Genomic DNA, 13,177 nt, shown 5'->3' with positions numbered 1-13,177 from the left:
AGAACTGTTCATTTTGCTGGTATGGCTGAAGAGATGGTTCTTCATTCATATGTGACATTGAAGTATTCCACTTTCATTCTTTTATTTTTAACACAGAAACAGTTAAATTTAAATTTGGGGCTTCCTTTTGTGATGTTACGTTTTCTTCTCTATGTTTTGTTTTATAATCTATCATCAATAGGTTATAAAAAAAGTATCTCTTGAAACATGAGAGGAGCTTAAGTGTAATTAATCCATAGTATACTAAGATTAAATTTACTATTAGAAAAATGTATTCAAATGGAATAGAAATGGTCAAAGAATGTTTGCTTAAACAGTTACTGCTCGTGCAGTGAATCACAGTATTATTATTTGCAGTACATCAAAGGATTATTCATTTAGTGTTTTATTGCCACTGTTGTAAAAACAAGTGCAATGTACAGTAACAGCTTGTTTGTGGGATATTAGACTGCATTTCATCAAGGAGCATACTCAAGCTCTTGTTGCCGTCCCACTTTACACAAACTTAAAATGTCTCTTTAAACTGTTCATTGGCTAAAGCGCCCCAGTTACAGCCAACAGGAGCTCTTGAAGGAGAAAAAGAACAAGTATCCCCCCTTGTGGTAATTACAGACACTCTTTCTGTTGGTGTTCTACATACCTTTTGGAAGAAAGCAATCAGTATAACAGGGATAAAAAACAAACAGCTTTCACAAGAAGGGAAGCAGGATGAAGCAAATAGCTAATTATCTTCTAAAGGTCTCTTTGGTTTGTTTACCCATAGGGCAATGATGAGGCCTGGTTCCCTGGATTTTGTAACTATAGCAACAACTTATGGACAAGCAAAGGAAAGGTTGTTTAAATTTAGGACTAAAAATAACTTCCTATATGAGAGTCATCATTGTGCTTTCTTTTATTATTTTTTGTAGCCATACTATTTTTGAAAGCTGATTCACAATATGACTATACTGTATATGAGGACAACAGAAAAGCCCTAAAATACCGAAATAGAAAGGAAAATGAAATAATAAAATGGGACATATGACTGTCCTCTAATAGCATTCTTAGGTATTAAGAACAACGTTTTGTGGTATTATTATCTGAGGCTGTTTTTTTTCCCAATTTTTTCCCAAGCAATATACTGTACAGTAGCATGCAGATTGCTTAAAAGTGAGTTCTCAGTAAAAATGTTTTGAATAACTACTGTAATGATGTTTTCAGCAATGATTTAATGTATGTCACAGCAATGTCTTACTTTAAAATGATTTCAAAGTCATGCTTAGGGAAAATGGAATTCATGGAATTTTTCTTAATTTCCATGTGCCAGATGCAGACTGCCAACATCACACTTTTCCACACTTGTGAAAATATGGGGCAAATCAATTGCATTCAACCTTTAGAAATGGCTTCCCTTCTTCAAAAATACAACTGGTGCTTAAAACTGGGAACATATTAATAAAGAATCCTTTAAATTACAGTTTGTAACAGAAATGTTTTGGAAGACACTGCAATATTAGCAAATATGCTGCATATCCCATAAAGAAATGTTCTGCATAAACTTAATTCCAAGCAACAGTATTTTTTCTGTTTGCACTTAGAAATTCATTGTATGTATTTCACTTTTTTTCTGGATGGCTTCTATGCAGAGTTCCATTATTTAAGAAAATGCATTTCTTTCTTTGTCCTACACATTCTGCAGCAAAGTCACATAGGACAGGAAAACAGGGCAGCCACTTGAGACTGCCTGTTCCATTTTCTTTCAGCTTTTGTAACTAATGTATTAAGCACATGGTTGGATAAATTATTAATCAAATAAGAAGTTCTTTTTATAGCTGAAGCTGTCAAATTGTAGATGTGTGGAAGACCACATACTAAGAATGTCCATTGTGGTTCAGAGTGCTTTTAACCTGCAGGGGGTCTCTTTAAAAGGCCATGTCCTAATTGGGTTAGAATTTCTTTGTAACCTCAAGGGAAACTGCACATTATTCTGACTGAGACCCTCCTGTAGATAATACCCTAATGCATTTCTTAGTGAAAATGGTTCCTAAATGAATTGGATGTAGCCAATGTAGCCATTGTCATTTTACTACTTACTTAATACCTTACTATTAGCTTAGTGCAAATGGAGACAACTGTATTTTATGTTTGTGTGACTGCTGAGAAAGATAAAAGAAAAAGTCCTTTCATGTTCCTTTTTTACAGAATTGTTTCTATAACAGCAGACAAAGACTTAAAATGTGAAATCACAACCATATAATTTATTTGTATTGTGGTATTTTAGGAAATGTTACGCTTGTTGTGACTGTAGTCTGTATCAAACCCCCTTCTGTTTAAATGCATTTAAACCTGCCACACTTTCAAACCAGTTATTTCTAAACAATAATATTGAATTGACTTGTCAGTTAAATGTCTTGTTTTCCATCCGATCATATCTGAAGCATTGCAAGAGTAACTTACTTTGAATAAATCAATAACTTGAATTAATGTGCACATATACTTTTCAGTTTAAATTATTTCCTAGGAAAATGCCCTTGATGTCCATTTGATCGTTGGACCTGTTTAGTTGTTATTAATAATGGCAACAATATAGGTCAATAAAAATGCCAGATAAAAACACTGTTCTGATACAGAATATTTTCTATTGAATCATTTCTATCAATGTTTTAGTACAAATATTCCCTCACTGTCTAGAAACATTAGTACATAAAGAACTGAACTGTTTAATTACATTAGTTGAAACAGCAAATTTAAAATGGTGAAATAACTAACTACACACATAGATCTTTTCTCAGAGGACAGATGCACCTTCATTCATAGCCTCATGGTCTGGGTATGGTCTAATACACACAATTAAGTGTTTACTAAAGCTTAAGAGCTTCCTGTGTATGTAATATTTTAATTTTTGGTCTTTTACCATTGGCTTTTCTTTTTGAATAATGGTTGCTCATGAATGTGTAATTCAGTAGTTGTTGTTCCAGCCTCTTGAAATGCCATAGACTCTTGGTCAGTGAAGTGACCCATTCTCTGTCAGATGAAGCACGAAGAAGCAGGTGGAGATTGATAAGGTGCAGCTGATCTTGAACACAAGTGAGAATGGCAGTGGTCTAGGCTTTTTCTTTAATCATTGATTAGAACATAGAATTGGCAAGCACAAGGAGGCCATGAATCTCACCAAGATGTTGCTTGAAAGATACTGTATGATGGTATTGACTTTGACAGCTTGGCTGTTTAGTTTGTTCCAAATTCCCCACAACCCTTCATATGAAGAAATGCCTCCTGTTCAGAATTTAAATGTACTTCTGCTTACTTTCCCACTTGTGTCCTCTGGTTTGTGTTTTGATGTTGATTCATAAGTCCTTAGGTTTTACTTTGTCAGTGCCTTTGGGGATTTTGATACTTGAAACAAGTCCCCTTATATACTTCTCTTCAAACTATATTCAATTCTCTAAGCCATGCAAAAAGGAATATTTGTCTCAATGCAGTGAGTTGCTCTACTCTGTACTGATTCCAGATCATCAATATTTTTGTATTATGAGGAACAAAATTGAACACAATATTCTAAATGAAGTCTTACTAGTGCATTGTACTATTTTAACACAAGATCCCCCCATTGGAATTTTGTCTTAGTATCTTAGTATTCTGTTTGCATTTTTATTTCTTAACAACATTTTCTGTGAGCAGAAAATGCGGTTTCCTCCTACACACCTAAGTCTGTCATAGGTAGCTGCATATTCATTGATGGCAGTTTGTCCAATACATATAAGTTGATCAACTGATTTCACCTTTCTACACGTAATAAGATTAAGTTAATTTCAGTGTACGCTTAAATGTGTTTTGTGCTCATTTCTAATGGGTTAAAGACAGTTCTTTAACCTGGTGCCTTTCTAAATTTCCTGTGTTGGCAACAGTTTAAGAGAAGGAAAGTCACCTTTCTCTCTTATTTGTTTATATGTTGGCCCAGACTGCCTTTTAAAATGGTTTTGTCTGTGTGATAGACAAACATGGTATCAGAAAACACACTCCCATCTGCCAGAAAGACATTATATCCTGCAGCAGTTCATCTTTGAATAAAAAAGCACATTGAACACTACATAACCATAATAAAATATTTACCAAAGATTTTCCCAGTCCCAAATATTGGTTATCAGATGTATTTTTGCATATTTCCTGTCACATTACACATTTTGTATTGCTTTTTAACTAATAAAGAAGAGCAAGACTAAAGCTCTATTTGGTTTCTAGTTTTCTGCTAAAGATACAGGTATAAAGTAACTGATTCAAACCAGAGACTTTATCTGAGTCTAGCCATCTGACTCTTTTAGACTGTGTCAAACGTAACTAGATATAGCTAAAATTTATGTTATATGAGGGAGCTCTTTGCAGAACATACAGTACATCTGTTACAATTTTATTCATTCCAGATAGTCTTCCTATTAGACAGCAAAACATGAAAATAATAGTATGTACATGAAAAAAGATATTAATGTTTTGTTTAGACTATTATGACCTTAATCTAAAATATGGTGTATTCAGTATTAATTACAATGTGTACAACCTGTAAAATATTCATTAAAAGTGACATTTTTCCAAGAAATTATGGGTTTCAAACTTCAGGTAGCACTGCTTTTATTTGTTGTTTTTGGGAAAAGTAAATAAATACTTTGATGCTTTCTTATTTTCTTAGTGAACATTTGTTAGGTGTGTACTGCCTTCAAATGCAGTAAAATATGCCAAGTGAAGATTAGGTAAGATAAGAGAGATAATTTAAGACCAGGGGCCATGGCTATCAGTTATAAACAAACAACTGTTAGACATCAACATTTTACAGACTTGACAGCTTCATCAACTATTACTGTTGTAATTGAGGGTTTCAATATGGCTTCCAACACACTCCTGATGTAAGATCACATCAAGATGGTGCAGGAAACTATATATAATTTACCAAGATAATGCACATATTTTAACTTTATTTAACTAAATTCTTAAGTTTGTGCCTTTCATGTTCATGGAAGATTAGACACTGTGGAGTAGACACTACCTCAGCATTTCACTAAGCTGAAATCTAGAAAAGAATATTTGCTGTAACTAGAATCTTACCATTAGTAGCCTTTTCCCACAAAGACTTAAAAGATGTTAAACATTGTTTACTGGTTTTGTGATGTGCTGGAAAATGTTAAACAGGAGTAAAAATGAAATGTGTTAAAGACTAAAGACTAACTCCACTTTACAGCCTAACTCGCCGATAGTGTCAATTCTGTCACAAAAATCCAAACAATCCAACTTCAGTTCATGCCCAGCCTAAGACCTCCTGACCTCACAGTGATCTGTGGGTCACATAAACACAATTAATTGCCTTGAGAAAAAAGTAAAAATGCTTGAAGGCATATAAACTCTTTACAATAATAAACAAAAGAACAACTAAACAAACACTAAAACGTATTTGAAAATTAGGTCATATTTTTGGGAGGTTTTGTAGTAATTATAGCCAGAAAATGCAGATGTCTAAATCAGAAACATATCTTGATAATATTAGTTACTGAATGTTAGGATCTCTCTTAGGAAAGCAGCAGTAAAATTTAAGCAAAATACTTAACCAGTGGCCTACATTTAAAAATCCAAAGGAACAAGTAATAGGTTTATTCCATGCTGAAAAAAAGAAGAAAGAAAACACAATGTTTTGGCTGTGAAGCCTTCTTCAGGTGTGAGCAGCCGAAGAAGGCACCACAGCTGAAATGTGTTTTCTTTCTTCTCTTTTCAGCATGGAATAAACCTGTTACTTGTTCCTTTGCAGCCTATGCATGCTGACGCAGCTACCCACCTGAACTACATTTAAAAATGTTCATGTAATCTGTCTCTCAGTATGGCACAAGGACTTGGTATAGGGTATTTCATAATTTCAGCAGCATTGTAAACAAGATTCTTTAAACGACCCCGTGGTTTCTTATCTGTCTAAGTTTTGTAGCCACTTGGATTTACAGGTGCAGTTTTTATACAGTAATCTGATAAATAAATCTAGGTTGAGTGCTGAAATAAACTGTTGGAAAATATACAGTACTATATACAATATTTTCACAAGATAGCAGTATAATGATGTAAGAGGACTCTAATCAAAACCCTAAAGATACTGGTAATCGCAAAGTCTAAAATAAGCACTTAATGTTTTATGAATCTTGAAGCCTGATTTAAGTTACATGCTAAAAAATTGGTTCCCAATATATTTTATACAATTTATTTGAAAACTACTTATTAAGTGACCCAAATCAGATTTTAGAAAACACTTTTAGACCTAATTCTTATTTTGCCCCTTTTGAGAATTTATCTGGGTTGATTATGTTTTCCAGGTTTTGCTTCCACTAAACTAATTAATAATTTAGCCTAGCTCTCAAAGAACTGTGGATTTCCAGTTACTTATAAAGCTTCATAATTTCGAACTTAATATTAACCAGGAAAACTGAAAAGGTTTCATTAAACCAATCACTCTTTCAATAATGGACTTAATTAAGTACGAATGCAGTTTTGTTAAAAACCAGAAAACAGTGTATGCCATGGAAAGAGTTTGGGAATTCCTGCCATAGGAAATTGTTGGTTATCCACCTCAAGATAACCAACACATATCATGTTGTAATTTGGTATTGTTTGCTCCACCTATCCCCCCCCAAAAAAAAGATTTTTCTATTTATTATCGACGTGTAGGTCTAGTTCAATTCTTTGCAGACACAAAGCCTTGAAGCTACTTTTTAAATTGAGCCAGTGGATTTTATTAATTTAATAACAAAAAATAGGCATTTGGATATAATATTTTAGCACTTTTTTCACTTCAATAATCTTCACCAGTTAAACAGAAAGATACTGAACCTAGGCTCTGATGTGACACACCTCAAAGGAACTTAGAGTAACCAGCATATAACAATATTTCTTCTTGCTAGTCAAGTCATTTTAAGAAGGACAGTACATAGGTCTGCACAGAATGGATGAATAAACAATGGTATATTCAATGCAGTGAGACAAGAGAACAAGCCAGCCATACCACCATTGAGACTCACCTACTGTCAGGGATTCTGGCATTGTTTTGGGATGGCAGTTTATGGACACAATAAAACCAAATCCTGTTTATAATAAGAAGGAATTATTGTATGTACCGCCTCTAAGAAGATCATCATCTTGTTTATTTATTTCTTATTACTGTATATTTTCATTTCATACACTGTTCATTATAGATAGGGCAATCATTTGTGTGCAACACTATATGTTTACAGGTATTAATCGGTGACTATATGTGGCCACTTTCATGTATCCCTATTTATTACATAAGGTATTAAGTTTCTACAAATTAGATTTACTGAACATGCTGTAATGACCTGCTGCTGAGGTGGGACTGGCGGCAGATCTTGAGGCATAGAATGAACCCAAGTGCTGGGTGAGAGGCACCTGAGAAGGGGAAACCTGCAGACAGCGTGTGGTGAGCATGCAGGTAGGGTGGTGGTGTAGCCACCCTCGGGACTCAGAGAAGAGCATCACAGCGTAAAGAGAGACGTTGTGCTGTGGCGAGACCGACAACCAGGAAACAGGCACAGTCTGAAAATGTGGTCGAGCAGGCGGGGGTCAAAGCTAGTCACAATGAAACTAAGCATAGTCCAAACCACAAAGAGGAATTTTGGAGGCTTTGTCAGAGCAAAGTGAGGGTCAGATCCAGGGAACACGGTGAATCACAGAATCATAGTCATAATAACAAGCGGGGTCCAAAGCCGAGAAAACACAAAGAAGTAACCAACACAGAGTAACCAGCGTTCCTTGCTGCTCATCAGCCTAGGCAGACATGACACATGCTTCTTTGGAGGAAATAGTAGAGGGCCCAGTATTTGAGCCCTGTGGAACACCAAACGTAACCATGCCAAACTCAGATCTAAAATCACCAAGAGAAAAAAAAAACAAAGACTCTTAAAACCAACGATGCCAAGCAAACTCTCCAACCTTATAAGCAGAAAGTAATCATTTACAGGATTGAATTCAACGTTGACCCTAAGAGATTGATTAAAAATAGTGCACCCGTATCGATTTCTATGAGATGAACAGCAAATTTAACAAGGTCATTTTCAGTATGTTACCATATTTCAGTGCTATGTAATTGCTAAGCCAAAAAATTCAAAGGGCTCAAAAATGTTTATTTAGAGTGAGATGACTAATTGATCTAAACAACACATTCTAAAATATTTTCAAAAAAAGGCAAGGAAAAGATAAGCCAAAATGTATACATATTATGAACACCTAATGTACTGCACGCGTTTTGGCACTGCTGCAACTGCAGCTGTTTCAAAAGCTGCCAGTGCCACAGAGCCCACTGTGTTATAATGTGTACACCAAGGAGCATAGGGCCGAGTATCAAAAGCAAATGGAATACAAAGGGAATGGGATCCCATAAACAAGAAATGGGTTTCATCTGTGGTGCCAATTTGGTAAGTAATGAGTAAGTGTAAAATGAGATCAAGGTGAACCAGCAAAGTCAGACATACAAAAAGGCAGTACTGTGGCTTGCAAGCCAAGTAAGACTGTTATGTCAAATAGTTTTAAAAAATACTAGGATGGTTTTACATAAATGGGTAACATAAATGATGTAACAGGACAGTTTAGCAACTGTTTACTGGTATAAGACAGGAATATAAGATTTAAAAAAAATCTTCTTAACTACTTGAGGAAAATAGCTTGTGCTTGTGCTCCAGTTTATGTGAAACTGGCCTTCATACAGTAGATTGCAACTATCTGTATATTAAAACGGGTAAAAATTGCTCCCACATTTAAAAACATAGAGTGTTTTAATAAAAGTGAAAAAAGCCAGAATAAGACCAAAGTTAAAAATGAAAACAACTGAGTGAAAGGAAGCAGCCAAACACATGAGCTTACCCTATGAATTGGCTACATTACTCTGCTCTCCTCCCCACTGATAGCTGATGTGTGGTGAGCGTTCTGGCGCTCTATGGCTGCCGTCGCATCATCCAGGTGGATGCTGCACATTGGTGGTGGTGGAGGGGAGTCCCCATTACCTGTAAAGTGCTTTGAGTGGAGTGTCCAGAAAAGCGCTATATAAGTGTAAGCAATTATTATTATTATTATTATTATTATTATTATTATTATTATTATTATTATTATTATTATTATTACTCTCACAACCGGAAGTGGAAGGATAAAATTCAAAGATAAAAATGAGCTGCCACTGGGTAACAATATATAAGCAAATTGCTGTTAACCTGAGATGTCTAAATCTGAGGTGACTTTGTGTGGTGTTATATATCACAGGACATGCAATAGGTTTGCATTTTACAGTACATTTTCACACCATTGGGAGGTCTGCTCTTCAGATATTCTTCCTTAGCTCTGACAGATTGGTAACTCACTCCAAATGATCATGACCTAGATTTTGTACTCCCTGAAGCCATAGGTAAGGAATACAGAAAATTCTGGAACACATACGTGCAAATGTGTTATAGCCAGAACAGAACCTTGAAAATATGTAGTATGGTGTGATTAGTATAAGTACAGTATTTTGGTTCAATTCTTGTGTCTTTAATTAAGACAGGGTACAAAATAAATTTCTTCATGCAGACATGAAAAAACTAAAGGAAAAAATACAAAAAAGGTTACATCTCACGAAGAAATCCTTAACAGGTGTAGGCCATTAACAATCACACAGTAAAATGTGAAATTAAGTATTATTCTCAGAATAAAGGAAAGATAAATGTTTGGTGATTTTTTCCTATAGATAAACTACAAGATATTTATATTTCCATTTTTATTCATTTATCTGAAGAGCAAGGGATAACACATAGCAACGGGTCTGTTTATATTTTTGTTGTATATATAAGCAAACTACTGTACGTTTTCAGAAGAAGCCATGTGGGACTGAGTCAGTGATCTGTGCTGGACAGCTGTTTCTGTTCTAACCAGACCTGCCCTGAAGGCTTTTCTGCACTATTAGATAACAGTAATATTGAAGCGAACATGGTTTCAGTGAATCAGGCTGAAAACGATCATGTCTTTCCCTAATGATTGAGGTCATGAGGGGAGACATGGATTTTCCTTTTAAATGTTATAAGAAATACGAATAGGTTTGTTCCACTAAAACAAGATACCCATGACTGACATTACTGGAATTGAGCTGGCAGTCTTACAGTGTTTTCAGACCTCAAGGACCACCGAGAGCTTTCTATGTCCATTAGAAATACAATCTTGCAGGACAAAGTAAGACATTTTATACTGTATAAGAAATAAAATGATTGTACAATAGGTTTTAATGGCTTTTGTTTGAAGCAGTACAAAATGTTTGTAACAAAACTGGCCTTTCCGATCCTCTAGTCCCTAGTTTAACTTACACCTCACAGCAGTTCTTGTAATATGAGCAAGCAGAACAGAGCACTCTGATCTTGTCACATACAGTAGCTATACTTCACAAAAGCAGGTGCTAGGTGAGCTACTAACTTGACCAGTAGCTGCTGTTAACTGGTGTGTTAACGAAATATGCACTTTCGAAATCAGGCCAGTTGTAATGATTGACTTCCATTGTCCGGGAACAGATGTACTGTACTGTAGTGTTCTGCAAAAAGGCCTTGGTGTGGCAGTGGACTCTCTTCCTCTGCATTACAGAGTGCTGTGGCTGGTGTCATGTTTGTTCTGGAACAGCTTGCTTTACATTGGACTTCAGCTGCAGTGTACCAAGTGTTGCTCAGTTTACACACCATTGTACCACTAATGTTCTGCCATTGACCATATGAGCCAGAAAGAATCTTATGAGACGTTATTGTGATAAAATTTCTACTCCCACCCTGATACAAACCAAAGTATTCTACAACTGCCATTTCATCAATGCTAATTACCTCTTGGTTTTTTAGTATGTCAATCTGTCTTAAGGTTTATCATAGTTTACCATGGTTAAAGCAAAGTGAACACTGTACAGAATGAAAAAAAAGATGGAAAAAGAAGAGCAAAATGATAAAACCAGTGAATTAAGGTAAAACAGGATAAAAACTATTGGAGACTAATTTAATGAAATATGAATAATATTCATATAATATTAATAGTCACATTGTATTATCAGAGTAAAACAAATTCTTCCATGATAACATTCCACAAGTGACTTTTTATACAGATACAACTTTTTCAAACTGGCATCTCAACTTTAGAAAAAAAAACAGAATATGTGCTAGATAAATGGACATCTTTATCATTAGTGTTAAGGCAGTGATTATCTTATCACCATTCAAAAAGGCCAGTCTTCTAGAAGCTCAATCTATTGAAAAAGTTTCGATGGAATATCCCTCACATTTCATCACTTTACTGCAGATGATGGATAACTGAATTAAGGTGAAGGCAAAGGACACATTCTTTCTAAGATGTTATCGGAATGCAGATGTACTAAGCTGTACCAAATATGACAGGAATGGGGCTGCCACTAAAATCAAAGTAGTTATAGGAATGCTTCATACTGCAAGATTGCTTTTCTCATCTGGAACTGTCTACATTTTGCTCTAATCTGTAGATTTCATTATTGGAGGCAAGATTTGAAATCACTACACCCTACATTCAATCTTTAGTATTGTTTAGGATTTTTCAAAGGATTTTATTTTTCAGACAACAGAAACAAAATTTGTTGTATTTTCCAGCAACAAACAGAAGAACACATCTATAGTATTTATTAAATATTAATTTGCAGATTTATTGAATCAGGAAAACATAGTCAATATTTTACTGAAATGTCATGGCAATAATAGTGTATTGGTCTGATTAAAAATTTAGAGAACATTTAATTTTATGGGGGCTCTTATTTAATCTTCAAAATTAAATTGGTTTCGATAGTTTTGAGAAAAAACAAGTGAAATAACGACTAGGTTAGGACTACTTCCTTTTCAGTCCTCTATTATGAATGATTCTGAATCTTTGTCCTTTATGAATTTAAAATAATACGTTACAGAATTAAGACCTTATATGGGGCATTGGATAATATTTCCAAAGCAGCTGTGAAAGAAATAAAAAAACACTTTTTTTAAAACTTTCAACATCTGAATTTAAATTCACAGCTAAGTCAAAATACTGTAGGCTGAAGGGTACACGAGATATAAATAAAGGAAATACCAGAAATTCTGTGTCCATAAAAAAAATGTCTTCTTTAAAAACAAAACAGACACAAAAAAACCTCCCAGCTGAATATCTCCTGCTTCTAAAGCCTCTTATTAAACATGCCAGTGTTGTTTTTCAACGAGATTTTATAAATGGACATCCAGCAGAGAGCAGCTTTCACATTCCCCACATGCCTTTGCTGACTTAAGAAAGGAACATATGACTTGCTGTTTAAGAGTAGTGCTGACGGATGAGTGACTTACTTATCCCAGTTCTCTTGGTTAAACAGGCAGGTTTGGAAGCTAGGCTCTTGCACTTATTTTTCCTCCATTTAATCATTCTTAAAGGTTTTCTAAAGAACTTCTTTTGCTTTATGGCTGTTCTAGCTTTGTGCCCTGTTGACATTTCACAATCCAGCATTGTGAAACTGCTGCATTAAATAATGTTCTTCTCACATCTGGAAACTATTACCTAGAGATATTGGCTTAACCCCTTCGGATACTCGCTGATGGTAATTTGGCACAGTTGACATAACTCTTTCCCAGTTTTTTGGGGGAAAACCGAACTGGATGTTTACTATGATTACTGCTCTGGCCATGATTGACTGTGGAAATGCCTGTAAAATTCAAAGTAATCCAAAAATAGATTGTCATCTCTCAGACAAGGTGAAAAAATGTTTAAATATTTAATAATCTCCTAAAATGAAAAAGTTCCACTGCAGTTTGATGTTATTTGTCTAATTGCATTTTTCCCATGCGCTTATCCCATTACACATGGCTTAATAACAGATCACCAAGGTGTAATCAACTGTAATGGTTTTAAATCACATTTTAAAGAATTAAATGATTCTAAATATTTTTCTACTTTTGAAAATTTGAAACAATATCGTAATCCATAATAATATGCGCAAATGTTTAAAATCAAGACATCCATACATAACATAATCAGCAGCAGATGATTTGGTTGATGTAATTCTCTGACCACTTTCGTTTTTTAACCACACAAATTTGAGCATCCTTTAAAAGCCACATGTGATATCTAGAGCACGTCAATCTCAGCAGCTCACAGCCTCAAAACTCAGCATTGTATTCCA

At 34.9% G+C, this 13,177-nt stretch overlaps 1 protein-coding gene across 3 annotated transcripts in view; it reads right to left on the bottom strand.

Annotated features, from left to right (window-relative positions):
* LOC148673605 (PALM2-AKAP2 fusion protein-like) overlaps positions 1-13,177 on the bottom strand; it is a 48,180-nt gene that overhangs the window by 12,488 nt on the left and 22,515 nt on the right. The window lies entirely within an intron of this gene.

Source organism: Lepisosteus platostomus, chromosome 4, assembly GCF_059453375.1.
Source record: "Lepisosteus platostomus isolate fLepPlt1 chromosome 4, fLepPlt1.hap1, whole genome shotgun sequence".
NCBI lineage: Eukaryota > Metazoa > Chordata > Actinopteri > Semionotiformes > Lepisosteidae > Lepisosteus > Lepisosteus platostomus.
The sequence above is the reverse complement of the archived record's forward strand: the minus strand, read 5'-3'. Positions and strand labels throughout refer to the sequence as shown.